Here is a 12,785-nt window from a genome sequence, read left to right on the forward strand (position 1 = left end):
AAGAAGGAAAATAAAGCGTGGTTTGTGATGAGTTGGCAAGGGTTTAGAAATTCAGATTAAAATTAAGGGACACCTTCTATTTTTACAATATAGAATCAGAGCACCTAGTTGAACATGTACACTCTTATGGCCTGGAAGATGAGCAAAGGGCTAGATCATGGGATTTACATAACCATGACCCATCCCTTCTCCCAATCACATTTTTTGTTTTGTTTAACAGTAACCAAAAGCTCTTAGCGTTTCGTTAGAAATGAATGGTAAAGAACCACTCAGAGCACAGGGAGATGGGAATGGGTAGGTAGGGAACACAAGAATTTACACTGTAATTTATAGTTACAATTAAATGCGAGAACAGGTCATAAGTATATGGTCAGCGAAGAGGGACTCATAATAGAGAAATGTTTGAAAGCCTCAGTCTTAGAGCAATATTCCCTGTATTACTGTTCCCAGTCAGCTGAAGCTAGAGCAGGTGGAAAACCCATATTTTTCCCTACAGAACATTTTGTAGGAAAAATACCCTTTTGAACTTTTTCCATTGAAATCTCAAATTTTGCACAAGAAATTTTAAACAGCTGTTTTGTAATGATGTTTGAAAATGGAAGTTTTTCATTTCAAAGTCTCAAAACAATTTTTTAATTTTTACTTAGTGTTTGGTTTTGGAAACCAAAAAAATTAGTTTTCCCACTTCGGGGTTTTCCACCCTTCTCTCTCCTACTTTTGTCCCAAGTGGAGCCAGTTTGGAAGGAGAAAGTATGAAAGACCCCCCAGTGGGAAAATTTCAGCAGAAAAATTTCAACCAGCTCTAGATTTCAGATAGAACTCTACTTCCACTCTGATCTGCTAGGTTCAAAAGTGAACATAACTTTTTCTCCCAGTAGTACTGATGCCTACAAGATGATCTCTCTTTATGGACTAATTAAAAAAAAAAAAGTAGGTGGGCGAAGGGAAGGAAAGAGGAATTTAGTTAACTCATTCTGGTGCTTTGTGGGCTGAGTAGGTTATCTTTGATGATCAAAATAAATATGTTGATTATTAACTCCCAGAAGGAAGCCCAATACTTATGAGAAAAGAGGAAACTGCTGGGGACCCCATGGAAACCTGCAGTTAATTGATACATTGCTCACAGCTGAGACAACAGGTTGCTGGAAGTAAGACTAATGAACAGGAGGCACTGTGGGAATCCTCTATGGAATAGAGTAATTGAGACTGGAGAAGACAACAAGTGAGTGGCCTAAGATAATGAAGTAAACTTAGTGGACATGGGAATGTATGTCCTGTTTCTTTGGTCTGTACTGCACAGAAGTCACTAATTGTGGAGTTTTGGCTAAGATCATTTGCAGTATTTGTTTAATATCTGATGCTTCTGAAGTCAGGGGACTATATATATGTGGTATACCTGGTGATTTGATCTGATATTTTTTTAATCTCTAATTCCTATGCACCTACATAAAAAATTAAATTGGGGTAATTATGTGGCTGGTTGTTGGAGCAAGAGTGTACTGCTGACATTACATACAAGAGCTGTACTTTCATTTAAAAAAAAAAAAAAACTTCTCTCCATAGCTGTGAGATGAAAATCATCAGGAAGGAAACCCTGAATGCTTTCACAGCTTACTCAGGCTAAATCTGAGACATGGAAGCAGAATCCCGCAAAACACTTAAACACGTTTAACTTGTATATTAAGTCCCATTGAAGGTAATGATTGTGTTTCTATTGACTGCAAAGGACTCTGGATCAAGCCCCATCTCTGAGTTCATTTAATTTAGAACCAGTTGTGACTTCTATCCAGTATACTCAGGTAACTTTATGGTTCTGTTAAGCAAACTATGGTTGATGGCTTGCGAAGGGCTAGACTGCATTGTCTGTTATGGCCCTGTACTGCCCCAAGGGAAACACTGGAGGCATTTAGAATGCTTCCTGAGTGCTTGGGAGCCAGGGGAAGTATGCAACACCTCTTTAAAGAGGTCACACAGCATACTCCTTTCCTCTGAAGCTGGCCAGTGGAAGGGGCTTGTGGAGCCCTGGCTCCTCCTTTTTTCCTTCTCTATTGAACTACTCCCAAGAGTAGACCTTGCACATCCCTGAGGGAAGAGGCTGCAATTCTGACCTCTTGTTTGAGCAATGTATCCTTTCTGGGGGTGGGTGGAGGATTCTTACACAGCACAGCCACATAAGGGTTGGGGAGCCACAGTCTCTCCCTGAATGAATTATTTATTTTCATCTCACTAATGGAGCTAACGTTTTAGGAATGCCTATGTGATAGTTATATTTGTCTGACCTATAAAGGCTATAAACACAAGCTTAATTCATTCTTTCAAGGTTGAGGCAGCTTGGCAGGACTGAATAATGGAAGAGTATAGTGGCATTATCCTCTCCCTTCTTCTTTAACATGTGTAATTAAGTCACTTTAATATGTTGCTACATCCCAAACATCTCTTACCTGGTTCCGTGCTGATGCAGCCACTGCCTTGGTTTCCCTTTTGGATAAAAGTGGCTTAATGCTCTTACCAAATTGAGTTCATCTCCTTTTGGAGTAACAAGTCCAAAACATGGCTCAATTCTTGGCAGCTGGTCCAGCAAGCTCCCACCTAATGGCAGTGAGAAATGAGTGTAAGGGATTTTCCTCCACCTCCTTCTACTCAATATTGCAACTCTAGATCCCTGAAAGCATGAAAATGCCTTTGTGCAAGTTCTGCTTCAATGTACCAGGTCACTTCCTTCATCAATGGGGGGGAAAAACCTTTGTAAACAAAACCATTCTTTTAAAGACGCCTGTAGTCTCCTTTTAGGGGGTTTTGGCCAGGAGAGACTTACCCTGAAATACTAATCTCTCTATGGAAGCAGCAAGAGAAAAATTAATCATAGCAAGTCCTCTTTTCCCTCATGCCTTTTGGTGGCCAACAACTCCCAAGCATCTATTTAAACTGCAAGTCTCAGGATGCTTTGCTGCCAAGATCAAGGTAGTTCAGGACCAGAGGCCTATTTTAAAGGGGCTAGTACATCTCATTACATTTACTGTACACTCCAGTGGAGTCTGGTAAGGGATATGAAATATAAATTATAGGATAAAGTATCTACAAGCCATTACCCTCTGATCCCACTGAGAGTTACCAAAAGAAACTACAGCATTTGCTCAAGAAACTCCCTGAAAAAGCACAAGAACAAATCCGCACAGACACACCCCTAGAACCCCGACCTGGGGTATTCTATCTGCCACCCAAGATCCATAAACCTGGAAATCCTGGATGCCCCATCATCTCAGGCATTGGCACCCTGACAGCAGGATTGTCTGGCTATGTAGACTCCCTCCTCAGGCCCTACGTTACCAGCACTCCCAGCTATCTTCGAGACACCACTGACTTCCTGAGGAAACTACAGTTCATTGGTGATCTTCCTAAAAACACCATCCTAGCCACTATGAATGTAGAAGCCCTCTACACCAACATTCCACACAAAGATGGACTACAAGCCGTCAGGAACAGTATCCCCGATAATGTCACGGCTAACCTGGTGGCTGAACTTTGTGACTTTGTCCTCACCCATAACTATTTCACATTTGGGGACAATGTATACCTTCCAATCAGCGGCACTGCGATGGGTACCCGCATGGCCCCACAGTATGCCAACATTTTTATGGCTGACTTAGAACAACGCTTCCTCAGCTCTCGTCCCCTAATACCCCTACTCTATTTGCGCTACATTGATGACATCATCATCATCTGGACCCATGGAAAAGAAGCCCTGGAGGAATTCCACCATGATTTCAACAATTTCCATCCCACCATCAACCTCAGCCTGGACCAGTCCACACAAGAGATCCACTTCCTGGACACTACGGTGCTAATAAGCGATGGTCACATAAACACCACCCTATATCGGAAACCTACTGACCGCTATTCCTACCTACATGCCTCTAGCTTTCATCCAGATCATACCACTCGATCCATTGTCTACAGCCAAGCTCTACGATATAACCGCATTTGCTCCAACCCCTCAGACAGAGACAAACACCTACAAGATCTCTATCATGCATTCCTACAACTACAATACCCACCTGCTGAAGTGAAGAAACAGATTGACAGAGCCAGAAGAGTACCCAGAAGTCACCTACTACAGGACAGGCCCAACAAAGAAAATAACAGAACGCCACTAGCCATCACCTTCAGCCCCCAACTAAAACCTCTCCAACGCATCATCAAGGATCTACAACCTATCCTGAAGGACGACCCATCACTCTCACAGATCTTGGGAGACAGGCCAGTCCTTGCTTACAGACAGCCCCCCAATCTAAAGCAAATACTCACCAGCAACCACACACCACACAACAGAACCACTAACCCAGGAACCTATCCTTGCAACAAAGCCCATTGCCAACTCTGTCCACATATCTATTCAGGGGATACCATCATAGGGCCTAATCACATCAGCCACACTATCACAGGCTCGTTCACCTGCGCATCTACCAAATGATATATGCCATCATGTGCCAGCAATGCCCCTCTGCCATGTACATTGGCCAAACTGGACAGTCTCTATGTAAAAGAATGAATGGACACAAATCAGACGTCAAGAATTATAACATTCAAAAACCAGTTGGAGAACACTTCAATCTCTCTGGTCACTCGATTACAGACCTGAGAGTGGCTATCCTTCAACAAAAAAGCTTCAAAAACAGACTCCAACGAGAGACTGCTGAATTGGAATTACTTTGCAAACTGGATACAATTAACTTAGGCTTGAATAGAGACTGGGAATGGATGAGTCATTACACAAAGTAAAACTATTTCTCCCCCCCACCCCACCCCACCCCCCACTGTTCCTCAGATATTCTTGTTAACTGCTGGAATTAGCCTACCTTGCTTGTCACCATGAAAGGTTTTCCTCCTTTCCCCCCCCGCTGCTGGTGATGGCTTATCTTAAGTGATCACTCTCCTTATGTGTGTGTATATAAATCTCCCCTCTGTTTTTTCCACCAAATGCATCGGATGAAGTGAGCTGTAGCTCACGAAAGCTTATGCTCTAATAAATTTGTTAGTCTCTAAGGTGCCACAAGTACTCCTTTTCTTTTTGAGGATAAAGTATATGAGACTGTTTTGGGGGCTTTCTATACCTGCCTCTGGGGTTGACATCAGTGGAAGCTGTGTGTATGTATGTCAGACCTTTTGAAAATCAGGCCACTTATTTAGTACTTTTGTATGGATTTAGGAGCCAAACTGTAGGCATCCGTTGTTTAAAATCCTGGTCACCGTATTTAAGCCTCTGGTCACAACAGTACTTAAAGTGGTTGTAAATAATGCACTTCTGATCCCAGTGCAGACAGAGCCTAAGGTGAAATTGAAATTTTAAATTATGAAGGCCTGGATTTAGCAAGGTTATTAAGCACATTCCTAACTTTAGCATGAGCAGTATCATAGGATTTATTTCAATTTACCACATGCAGAGCAAGGGATTTAAAATCCCATTTTAACTGAAAGATTATGGCTAGCTGATTGAAAAATCACTGGTGATGACTCAAGTGGCAATGCCTGCAGTTTTTACAAGGCTGGGGGTGTGTGTATAATTATAAATCAGAAAATCAAAATGTCTTGGCTCTCAGTACTTATCCTTTGTACCAAACTGGATCTGTAATCCTCCTCATGACATGACTGAGACATGAAAAGCATTTGCGGAAATGTTATCTAAGGGTACATCTACGGTACGAAATTATTTCGAAATTATTATATTCGATTTATCTGAAGCGATTTTATACATTCGGTCTTCTGTGTCCCCACTAATGCGCATGAATTCGGCAAAGTGCGTCCACAGTACCGAGGCTAGCATTGAATGTTGGAGTGGTGCACTGTGGGTAGCTATCCCACAGTTCCCGCAGTCCCCGCCACCCATTGGAATTCTGGGGTAAGCTCCCAGTGCATGATGGGGCAAAAACATTCTCACGGGTGTTTCTGGGCGTGTGTCGTCAGTTGCTCCTCCCTTCGTGAAAGCTATAGCAGACAATACTGCTTTCAGCAGATGGTGTACTGCTGCTCTCCTGCTACTATGAATCCACCTTGCATTTCCTCTCGTCTTCCTATGTAATCTCTAGTATATACTCTTTCTCTTCCTCATTGAACGCTTCCACTGCCAACTCTGCTCGGCCATCGTGAACTGAGCAGTACAGCTTCTGCAGCCAACTCTGTTCTCCCGCTTTTACTACCGAGCTTCTCCATGTTGTCTGTCCTGGGCTCCCACCTCTGTGAAAGCTACAGAAGACAACCATTTCCCACCTTTTTTCAGCTATCGTGAACCACAGAGCACCTCTTCTGCTGCCACTCTGCTCTCCTACATTTTGCGCCCTTTTTCCAGGATTACCCGTGCAGGCGCCATAGCCACAGAGCCTGCTCAGATTTCCGCTGCAATTTTGACCATTGTAAATACCTCGCGCATTATCCAGCAGTATGTGCAGTACCTGCAAAACCGGGTGAGGAAGTTACGACAGCGCGATTAGTATACTGATGAGTACATGGACACAGACGTTCCTAGAAGCACGGCTTGTAGTGATTGGGAGATCATGGTGGTGTTGGGCCAGGTTCATGCCGTGGAATGCCGATTCTGGGCCCGGGAAACAAGCACAGACTGGTGGGACCGCATAGTGTTGCAGGTCTGGGATGATTCCCAGTGGCTGTGAAACTTTCGTATTCGTGGGGCCACTTTCATGGAACTTTGTAACTTGCTGTCCCCTGCCCTGAAGTGCAAAGACACCAAAATGAGAGCAGCCCTCATGGTTGAGAAGTGAGTGGCCATAGCCCTGTGGAAGCTTGCAATGCCCGACAGCTATTGGTCAGTCAGGAATCAGTTTGGAATGGGCAAATCTACTGTGGGGGCTGCTGTGCTGCAAGTAGCCAACACAATCATTGACCAGCTGCTATCAAGGGTAGTGACTTTGGGAAATGTGCAGACCACTGTGGATGGCTTTAATGCGCTGGGGTTCCCTAACTGTGGCGGGGCGATAGACGGAACGCATATCCCTATCTTGACCCCGGAACACCGGGGCAGCCAGTACGTAAGCCTCAAGGGATACTTTTCCATGGTGCTGCAAGCAATGGTGGATCACAAGGAACGTTTCACTGACATCAACATGGGATGGCCGGGAAAGGTGCAGGATGCTCGCACCTTCAGGAACTCTGATCTATTTGAATAGCTTCAGGAAGGGACTTACTTCCCAGATCAGAAAATTACTGTTGGGGATTTTGAAATGCATATAGTAATCCTCGGGGACCCAGCCTACCCCTTAATGTCATGGCTCATGAAGCTGTACATAGGCACCCTGGACAGTAGTAAGGAGCAGTTCAACTATAGGCTGAACAAGTGCAGAATGGTGGTAGAATGTACTTTTGGACATTTGAAAGCATGCTGGTGCAGATTACTGACTTGATTAGATCTCGGAACAAGCAATATTCCAATTGTAATTGCTGCTTGTTGTGTGCTCCACAATATCTATGAGAGTAAGTGTGAAGACGTTTATGGCGGTGTGGGAGGTTGAGGCAACTTGCCTTGCAGCCAGTTTCACACAGCCATACAACAGGGCGATTGGAAGAGTGCAGCAGGGGGTGCTACACATCAGAGAATCTTTGAAAGTCAGTTTCATGACTGGCCAGGGTATGGTGTGATAGTTGTGTGTGTTTCTCTTAAAGTTACCCGCCCTATATATGTGTGTGTGTGTGTGTATGTGTATATATATATATATATATATATATATATATATATATATAAGGAAATAAAGTCACAATTGTTTAAAAACTGTTCTTTATTTGTTGCACAAAACATTGAGAGAAATCAGAAGCTAGACGGGGGGAGGGGGTGGGTATTGGGTTAGGGAGGTGGAGGAGGAGGGAAGGACAAGTCCAGAAACCAAATCAACATTTCGGATATGCCAGCTTTCTGCTGCTTGTACAATCCTCTGGGGTTGACTGTGTGGGTCCCCGTAGCCTCCCCTCCCCATGTTCTAGGGTATCTGGGTAAGGAGGTTATGGAACTTGGGGAGGAGGGAGGGCAGTTATACAGGGGCTGCAGTGGCAGTCTGTGGTCTTGCTGCCTTTCCCACATTAGACCCACCATACAGTGGAGCATGTCAGTTTGCTCCCCCATGAGCTTGACCATAGCATCCTGCCTGCTCTCATTGTGTGTGTCCCTCCTCTCTTCGTATTCATGTAACTCTCTATGCGACTCTGCAATTGTTTGCCTCCACACATTCAGCTTGGCCCTATCAGTGCAGGAGGACTGCATTAGCTCGGCAAACGTGTCGTCCCAAGTTCGTTTTTTCCGCCTTCTAATCTGGACCAGCCTCTGGGACAGAGTACATAGGGGCCGCGTTGAAACATTTGCACCTGCGGGAGGAGAAAAAGGGAGGGTAGTATTTTAAAAGACACATTTTAGAGAACAAAGGGGACACTCTTTCTCAGTGAAACAGGCAATTCATAGTACACAGCACATATTCTTTCTGTACAAGGTCGCATTTTGCCTCTTATAGATTCATAGATACTAAGGTCAGAAGGGACCATTATGATCATCTAGTCTGACCTCCTGCACAATGCAGGCCACAGAATCTCACCCACCCACTCCTGCAAAAAACCTCTCACCTATGTCTGAGCTATTGAAGTCCTCAAATTGTGGTTCAAAGACTTCAAGGAGCAGAGAATCATCCAGCAAGTGACCCGTGCCCCATGCTACAGAGGAAGGCAAAAAACCTCTAGGGCCTCTTCCAATCTGCCCTGAAGGAAAATTCCTTCCCGACCCCAAATATGGCGATCAGCTAAACCCTGAGCATTTGGGCAAGATTCACCAGCCAGATACCCAGGAAAGAATTTTCTGTAGTAACTCAGATCCCACCCCATCTAACATCCCATCACAGGCCATTGGGCCTATTTACCATGAATAGTTAAAGATCAATTAATTACCAAAATCCAGTTATCCCATCATACCATCTCCTCCATAAACTTATCAATTTAATCTTAAACCCAGATAGGTCTCTTGCCCCCACTGCTTCCCTTGGAAGGCTATTCCAGAACTTCACTCCTCCTGTGGTTAGAAACCTTCGTCTAATTTCAAGTCTAAACTTCCCAATGACCAGTTTATATCTCTTTGTTCTTGTGTCCACATTGGTACGGAGCTTAAATAATTCCTCTCCTTCTCCAGTATTTATCCCTCTGATATATTTTTATAGAGAGCAATCATATCTCCCCTCAACCTTCTTTTGGTTAGGCTAAACAAGCCAAGCTCCTTGAGTCTCCTTTCATAAGACAGGTTTTCCATTTCTCGGATCATCCTGGTAGCCCTTCTCTGTACCTGTTCCAGTTTGAATTCATCCTTCTTAAACATGGGAGACCAGAACTGCACACAGTATTCCAGGTGAGTTCTCACCAGTGCCTTGTATAACGGTACTAAAACCTCTTTATCTCTACTGGAAATACCTTGCATGATGCATCCCAAGACCGCATTAGCTTTTTTCACGGCCATATCACATTGGCGGCTCATAGTCATCCTATGATCAACCAATAAAGAAGGTCCTTCTGCTCCTCTGTTACTTCTAATTGATGCGTCCCCAGCTTATAACTAAATTTTTTGTTATTAATCCCTAAATGCATAACCTTACACGTCTCACTATTAAATTTCATCCTATTACTATTACTCCAGTTTACAAGGTCATCCAAATCTTCCAGTATGATTTCCCGGTCCTTCTCTAAATTGGCAATACTTCCCAGTTTTGTATCATCCGCAAACTTTATTATCACACTCCCACTTTTTTGCCTAGGTCAGTAATAAAAAGATTAAATAAGATTGGTCCCAAAACTGATCCCTGAGGGACTCCACTGGTAACCTCCCTCCAGCCTGACAGGTCACCTTTTCAGTATGACCTGCTGTAGTCTCCCTGTTAACCAATTCCTTATCCGCCTTTCAATTTTCATATTGATTCCCATCTTTTCCATTTTATCTAATAATTCCCCATGTGGCACAGTATCAAACGCCTTACTGAAATCTAGGTAAATTAGATCCACTGCATTTCCTTTATCTAAAAAATCTGTTACTTTTTCAAAAAGGAGATTAGGTTGGTTTGGCATGATCTACCTTTTGTAAAACCATGTTGTATTTTGTCCCATTTACCATTGACTTCAATGTCCTTAACTAATTTCTCCTTCAAGATTTTTTCCAGGACCTTGCATACTACAGATGTCAAACTAACTGGCCTGTAGTTATCCGGATCACTTTTTTTTCCTTTCTTAAAAGTAGGAACTATATTAGCAATTCTCCAATCATACGGTACAACCCCTGAGTTTACAGGTTCATTAAAAATTCTTGCTAATGGGCTTGCAATTTCATGTGCAATTCCTTTAATGTTCTTGGATGAAGATTATCTGGGCCCCCCGATTTAGTCCCATTAAACTGTTCGAGTTTCGCTTCTACCTCAGATATGGTAATATCTACCTCCGTATCCTCATTCCCATTTGTCATGCTACCGTTATCCCTAAGAACCTCTTTAGCCTTATTAAAGACTGAGGCAAAGTATTTGTTTAGATATTGGGCCATGCCTAGATTATCCTTGACCTCCGCTCCATTCCTCAGTGTTTAGCGGTCCCACTTCTTCTTCCTTTGTTTTCTTCTTATTTATATGGCTGTCGAACCTTTTACTATTGGTTTTAATTCCCTTTGCAAGGTCTAACTCTACTTGACTTTTAGCCTATCTCTCTTTATCCCTATGTGTTCTGACCTCAATAAGGTAGCTTTCCTTGCTGATCCCTCCCATCTTCCACTTCCTGTATGCTTTCTGCTTTTTCTTAATCACCTCTCTGAGATGCTTGGTCTACAACTCCTGCCTATGAATTTTTCCCCCTTTCTTGGGATGCAGGTTTCCGATAGCTTCTGCAGCTTTGATTTAAAGTAATCCCAGGCCTCCTTTACCTTTAGATCCATAAGTTCTTCAGTCCAATCCACTTCCCTAACTAATTTCCTTAATTTTTAAATGTTGGCCCTTTTGAAATCAAAAACCTAGTTGCAGATTTATTTTTGTTAATCCTTCTGTTCAGTTTGAACTGAATTAGCTCATGATCATTCAAACCAAGATTGTCCCCTGCAACCATTTCTTCTATGAGGTCCTCACTACCCACCAAAACCAAATCTAAAATGGCATCCCCTCTAGTCAGTTCAGCAACTACTTGATGAAGGAATCCATCAGCTATTGCAGCTAGGAAAATCTGAGCCCTATTATTATTACTGGTACTGGTCCTCCAGTCTATATCTGGGAAGTTAAAGTCTCCCATGATCACGCAATTTCCATTAGTATTTACTTCATTAAAAACATTACAGAGGGCTCTATCCATATCCAAATTAGATCCCAGCGGTCTATACACACCCGAAGCACTATCCCAGGGGAGGCTCTCGTAGTTTTCTTCCCCAATATAATTTTTACCCAGACGGACTCTGTCTTATCCATTCCATCGCTTCTTATTTCTTTACATTCTACCTCCTCATTGATATACAATGCTACTCCACCACCTTTTACCTTTATTTCTGTCTTTCGTAAACAGCACATACCCTTCAATACCTGTAGTCCAGTCATGACTACTATTCCACCATGTTTCTGTTATCCCTATAATATCTGGTTTTACTTCCTGCACCAGTAGCTTTAGTTCCTCCATTTTGTTACCTAGGCTCCTCGCATTGGTGTACAAACGTCTTAATTTTTGCTGTTTGGCCTCGCTCACATTCTGTACCCTATTAGGCACAGTCATTCTATAGCCAGTATAACCTATTAGACTGGTATCCACACTGCCCTTGCTCCTTATATACATTCTCCTACCCACGGCTGTATCCTTTCTTACTTCATCGTCTTCCCTATCAATGCTAAAATCCGGCATGGAGATTACCTGGACATCTCCCAACCATCTCTCCCAAATTCCTAGTTTAAAGCTCTCTTAATCAGTTGTGCCAGCCTCCATCCTAGAAGTCTATTTCCTTCCCTACTCAGATGAAGTCCATCCTGAGAGAACTGTCCTCTGTCCATGAATGCCTCCCAGTGGCCATACATCCCAAAGCCCTCCTTATAGCACCACTGCCTAAGCCATCTGTTGATAGTCATAATCTTGTCACAAATACCTTATACTGAAATGCCTATCACTTTGGTGTGAGTAAGCCATCACATGCGGCCTGGCAACAGCATTCAGCTTGCAGGCAGCTATGGTAAGCCCTAGGGGCATGCAGGGTTCTGCTTCTTCCGCATTCATTTCAATGCTTTCAAACTGCCGGGCCCCCTTTCCCATAGCAAGCAATGCCTGGTGGGTTTGCCATATAAAAGGAGGGCCTGTGGGCTCTCTGGGATGATCGCTTCACACAACACCCCTCCCCACCCACCGTGTGGCTCTGATGGGGCTTTGACCAAGGATGAGCCCTTTAAACTAAACATGAACAGCCCAGCGCAGCTGGGTTTTCCCCCCACCCCCCGCCGCATGACTCTGATCAAGCTCTCACTCACGAGAAGTGCTTTCTCCAGGGTCATGGTCCGGGAGCCCGCCTTGGGAGTGGGGGGAGGCTATTGGCTCCAGCGTTAAGAATAGTTCCTGGCTGGGGGGGAAACGGATTCCCCACTTGTCGCCTGTGCGCTGTCGTCGCATCAAGCATCACACAGACAGAAAGGACCCTCTGTTCCCCCCCCCCCAGCTTTGAAAGTATCTTGTCTCCTCATTGGTCAATTGGGTCAGGTGCCAGCGAGGTTATCTTAGCTTCTTAACCCTTTACAGGTGAAAGGGTTTTTCCT

The 12,785-nt window shown here is 43.8% G+C and overlaps 1 protein-coding gene across 4 annotated transcripts in view; it reads left to right on the forward strand.

The window, feature by feature from the left end:
* The window catches only part of MYBPC1 (myosin binding protein C1), a 218,305-nt gene that overhangs the window by 111,051 nt on the left and 94,469 nt on the right, over positions 1–12,785 (forward strand). The window lies entirely within an intron of this gene.

The sequence above is a fragment of the Dermochelys coriacea genome, chromosome 1 (assembly GCF_009764565.3).
Source record: "Dermochelys coriacea isolate rDerCor1 chromosome 1, rDerCor1.pri.v4, whole genome shotgun sequence".
In the NCBI taxonomy this organism is placed as follows: Eukaryota; Metazoa; Chordata; order Testudines; family Dermochelyidae; genus Dermochelys; species Dermochelys coriacea.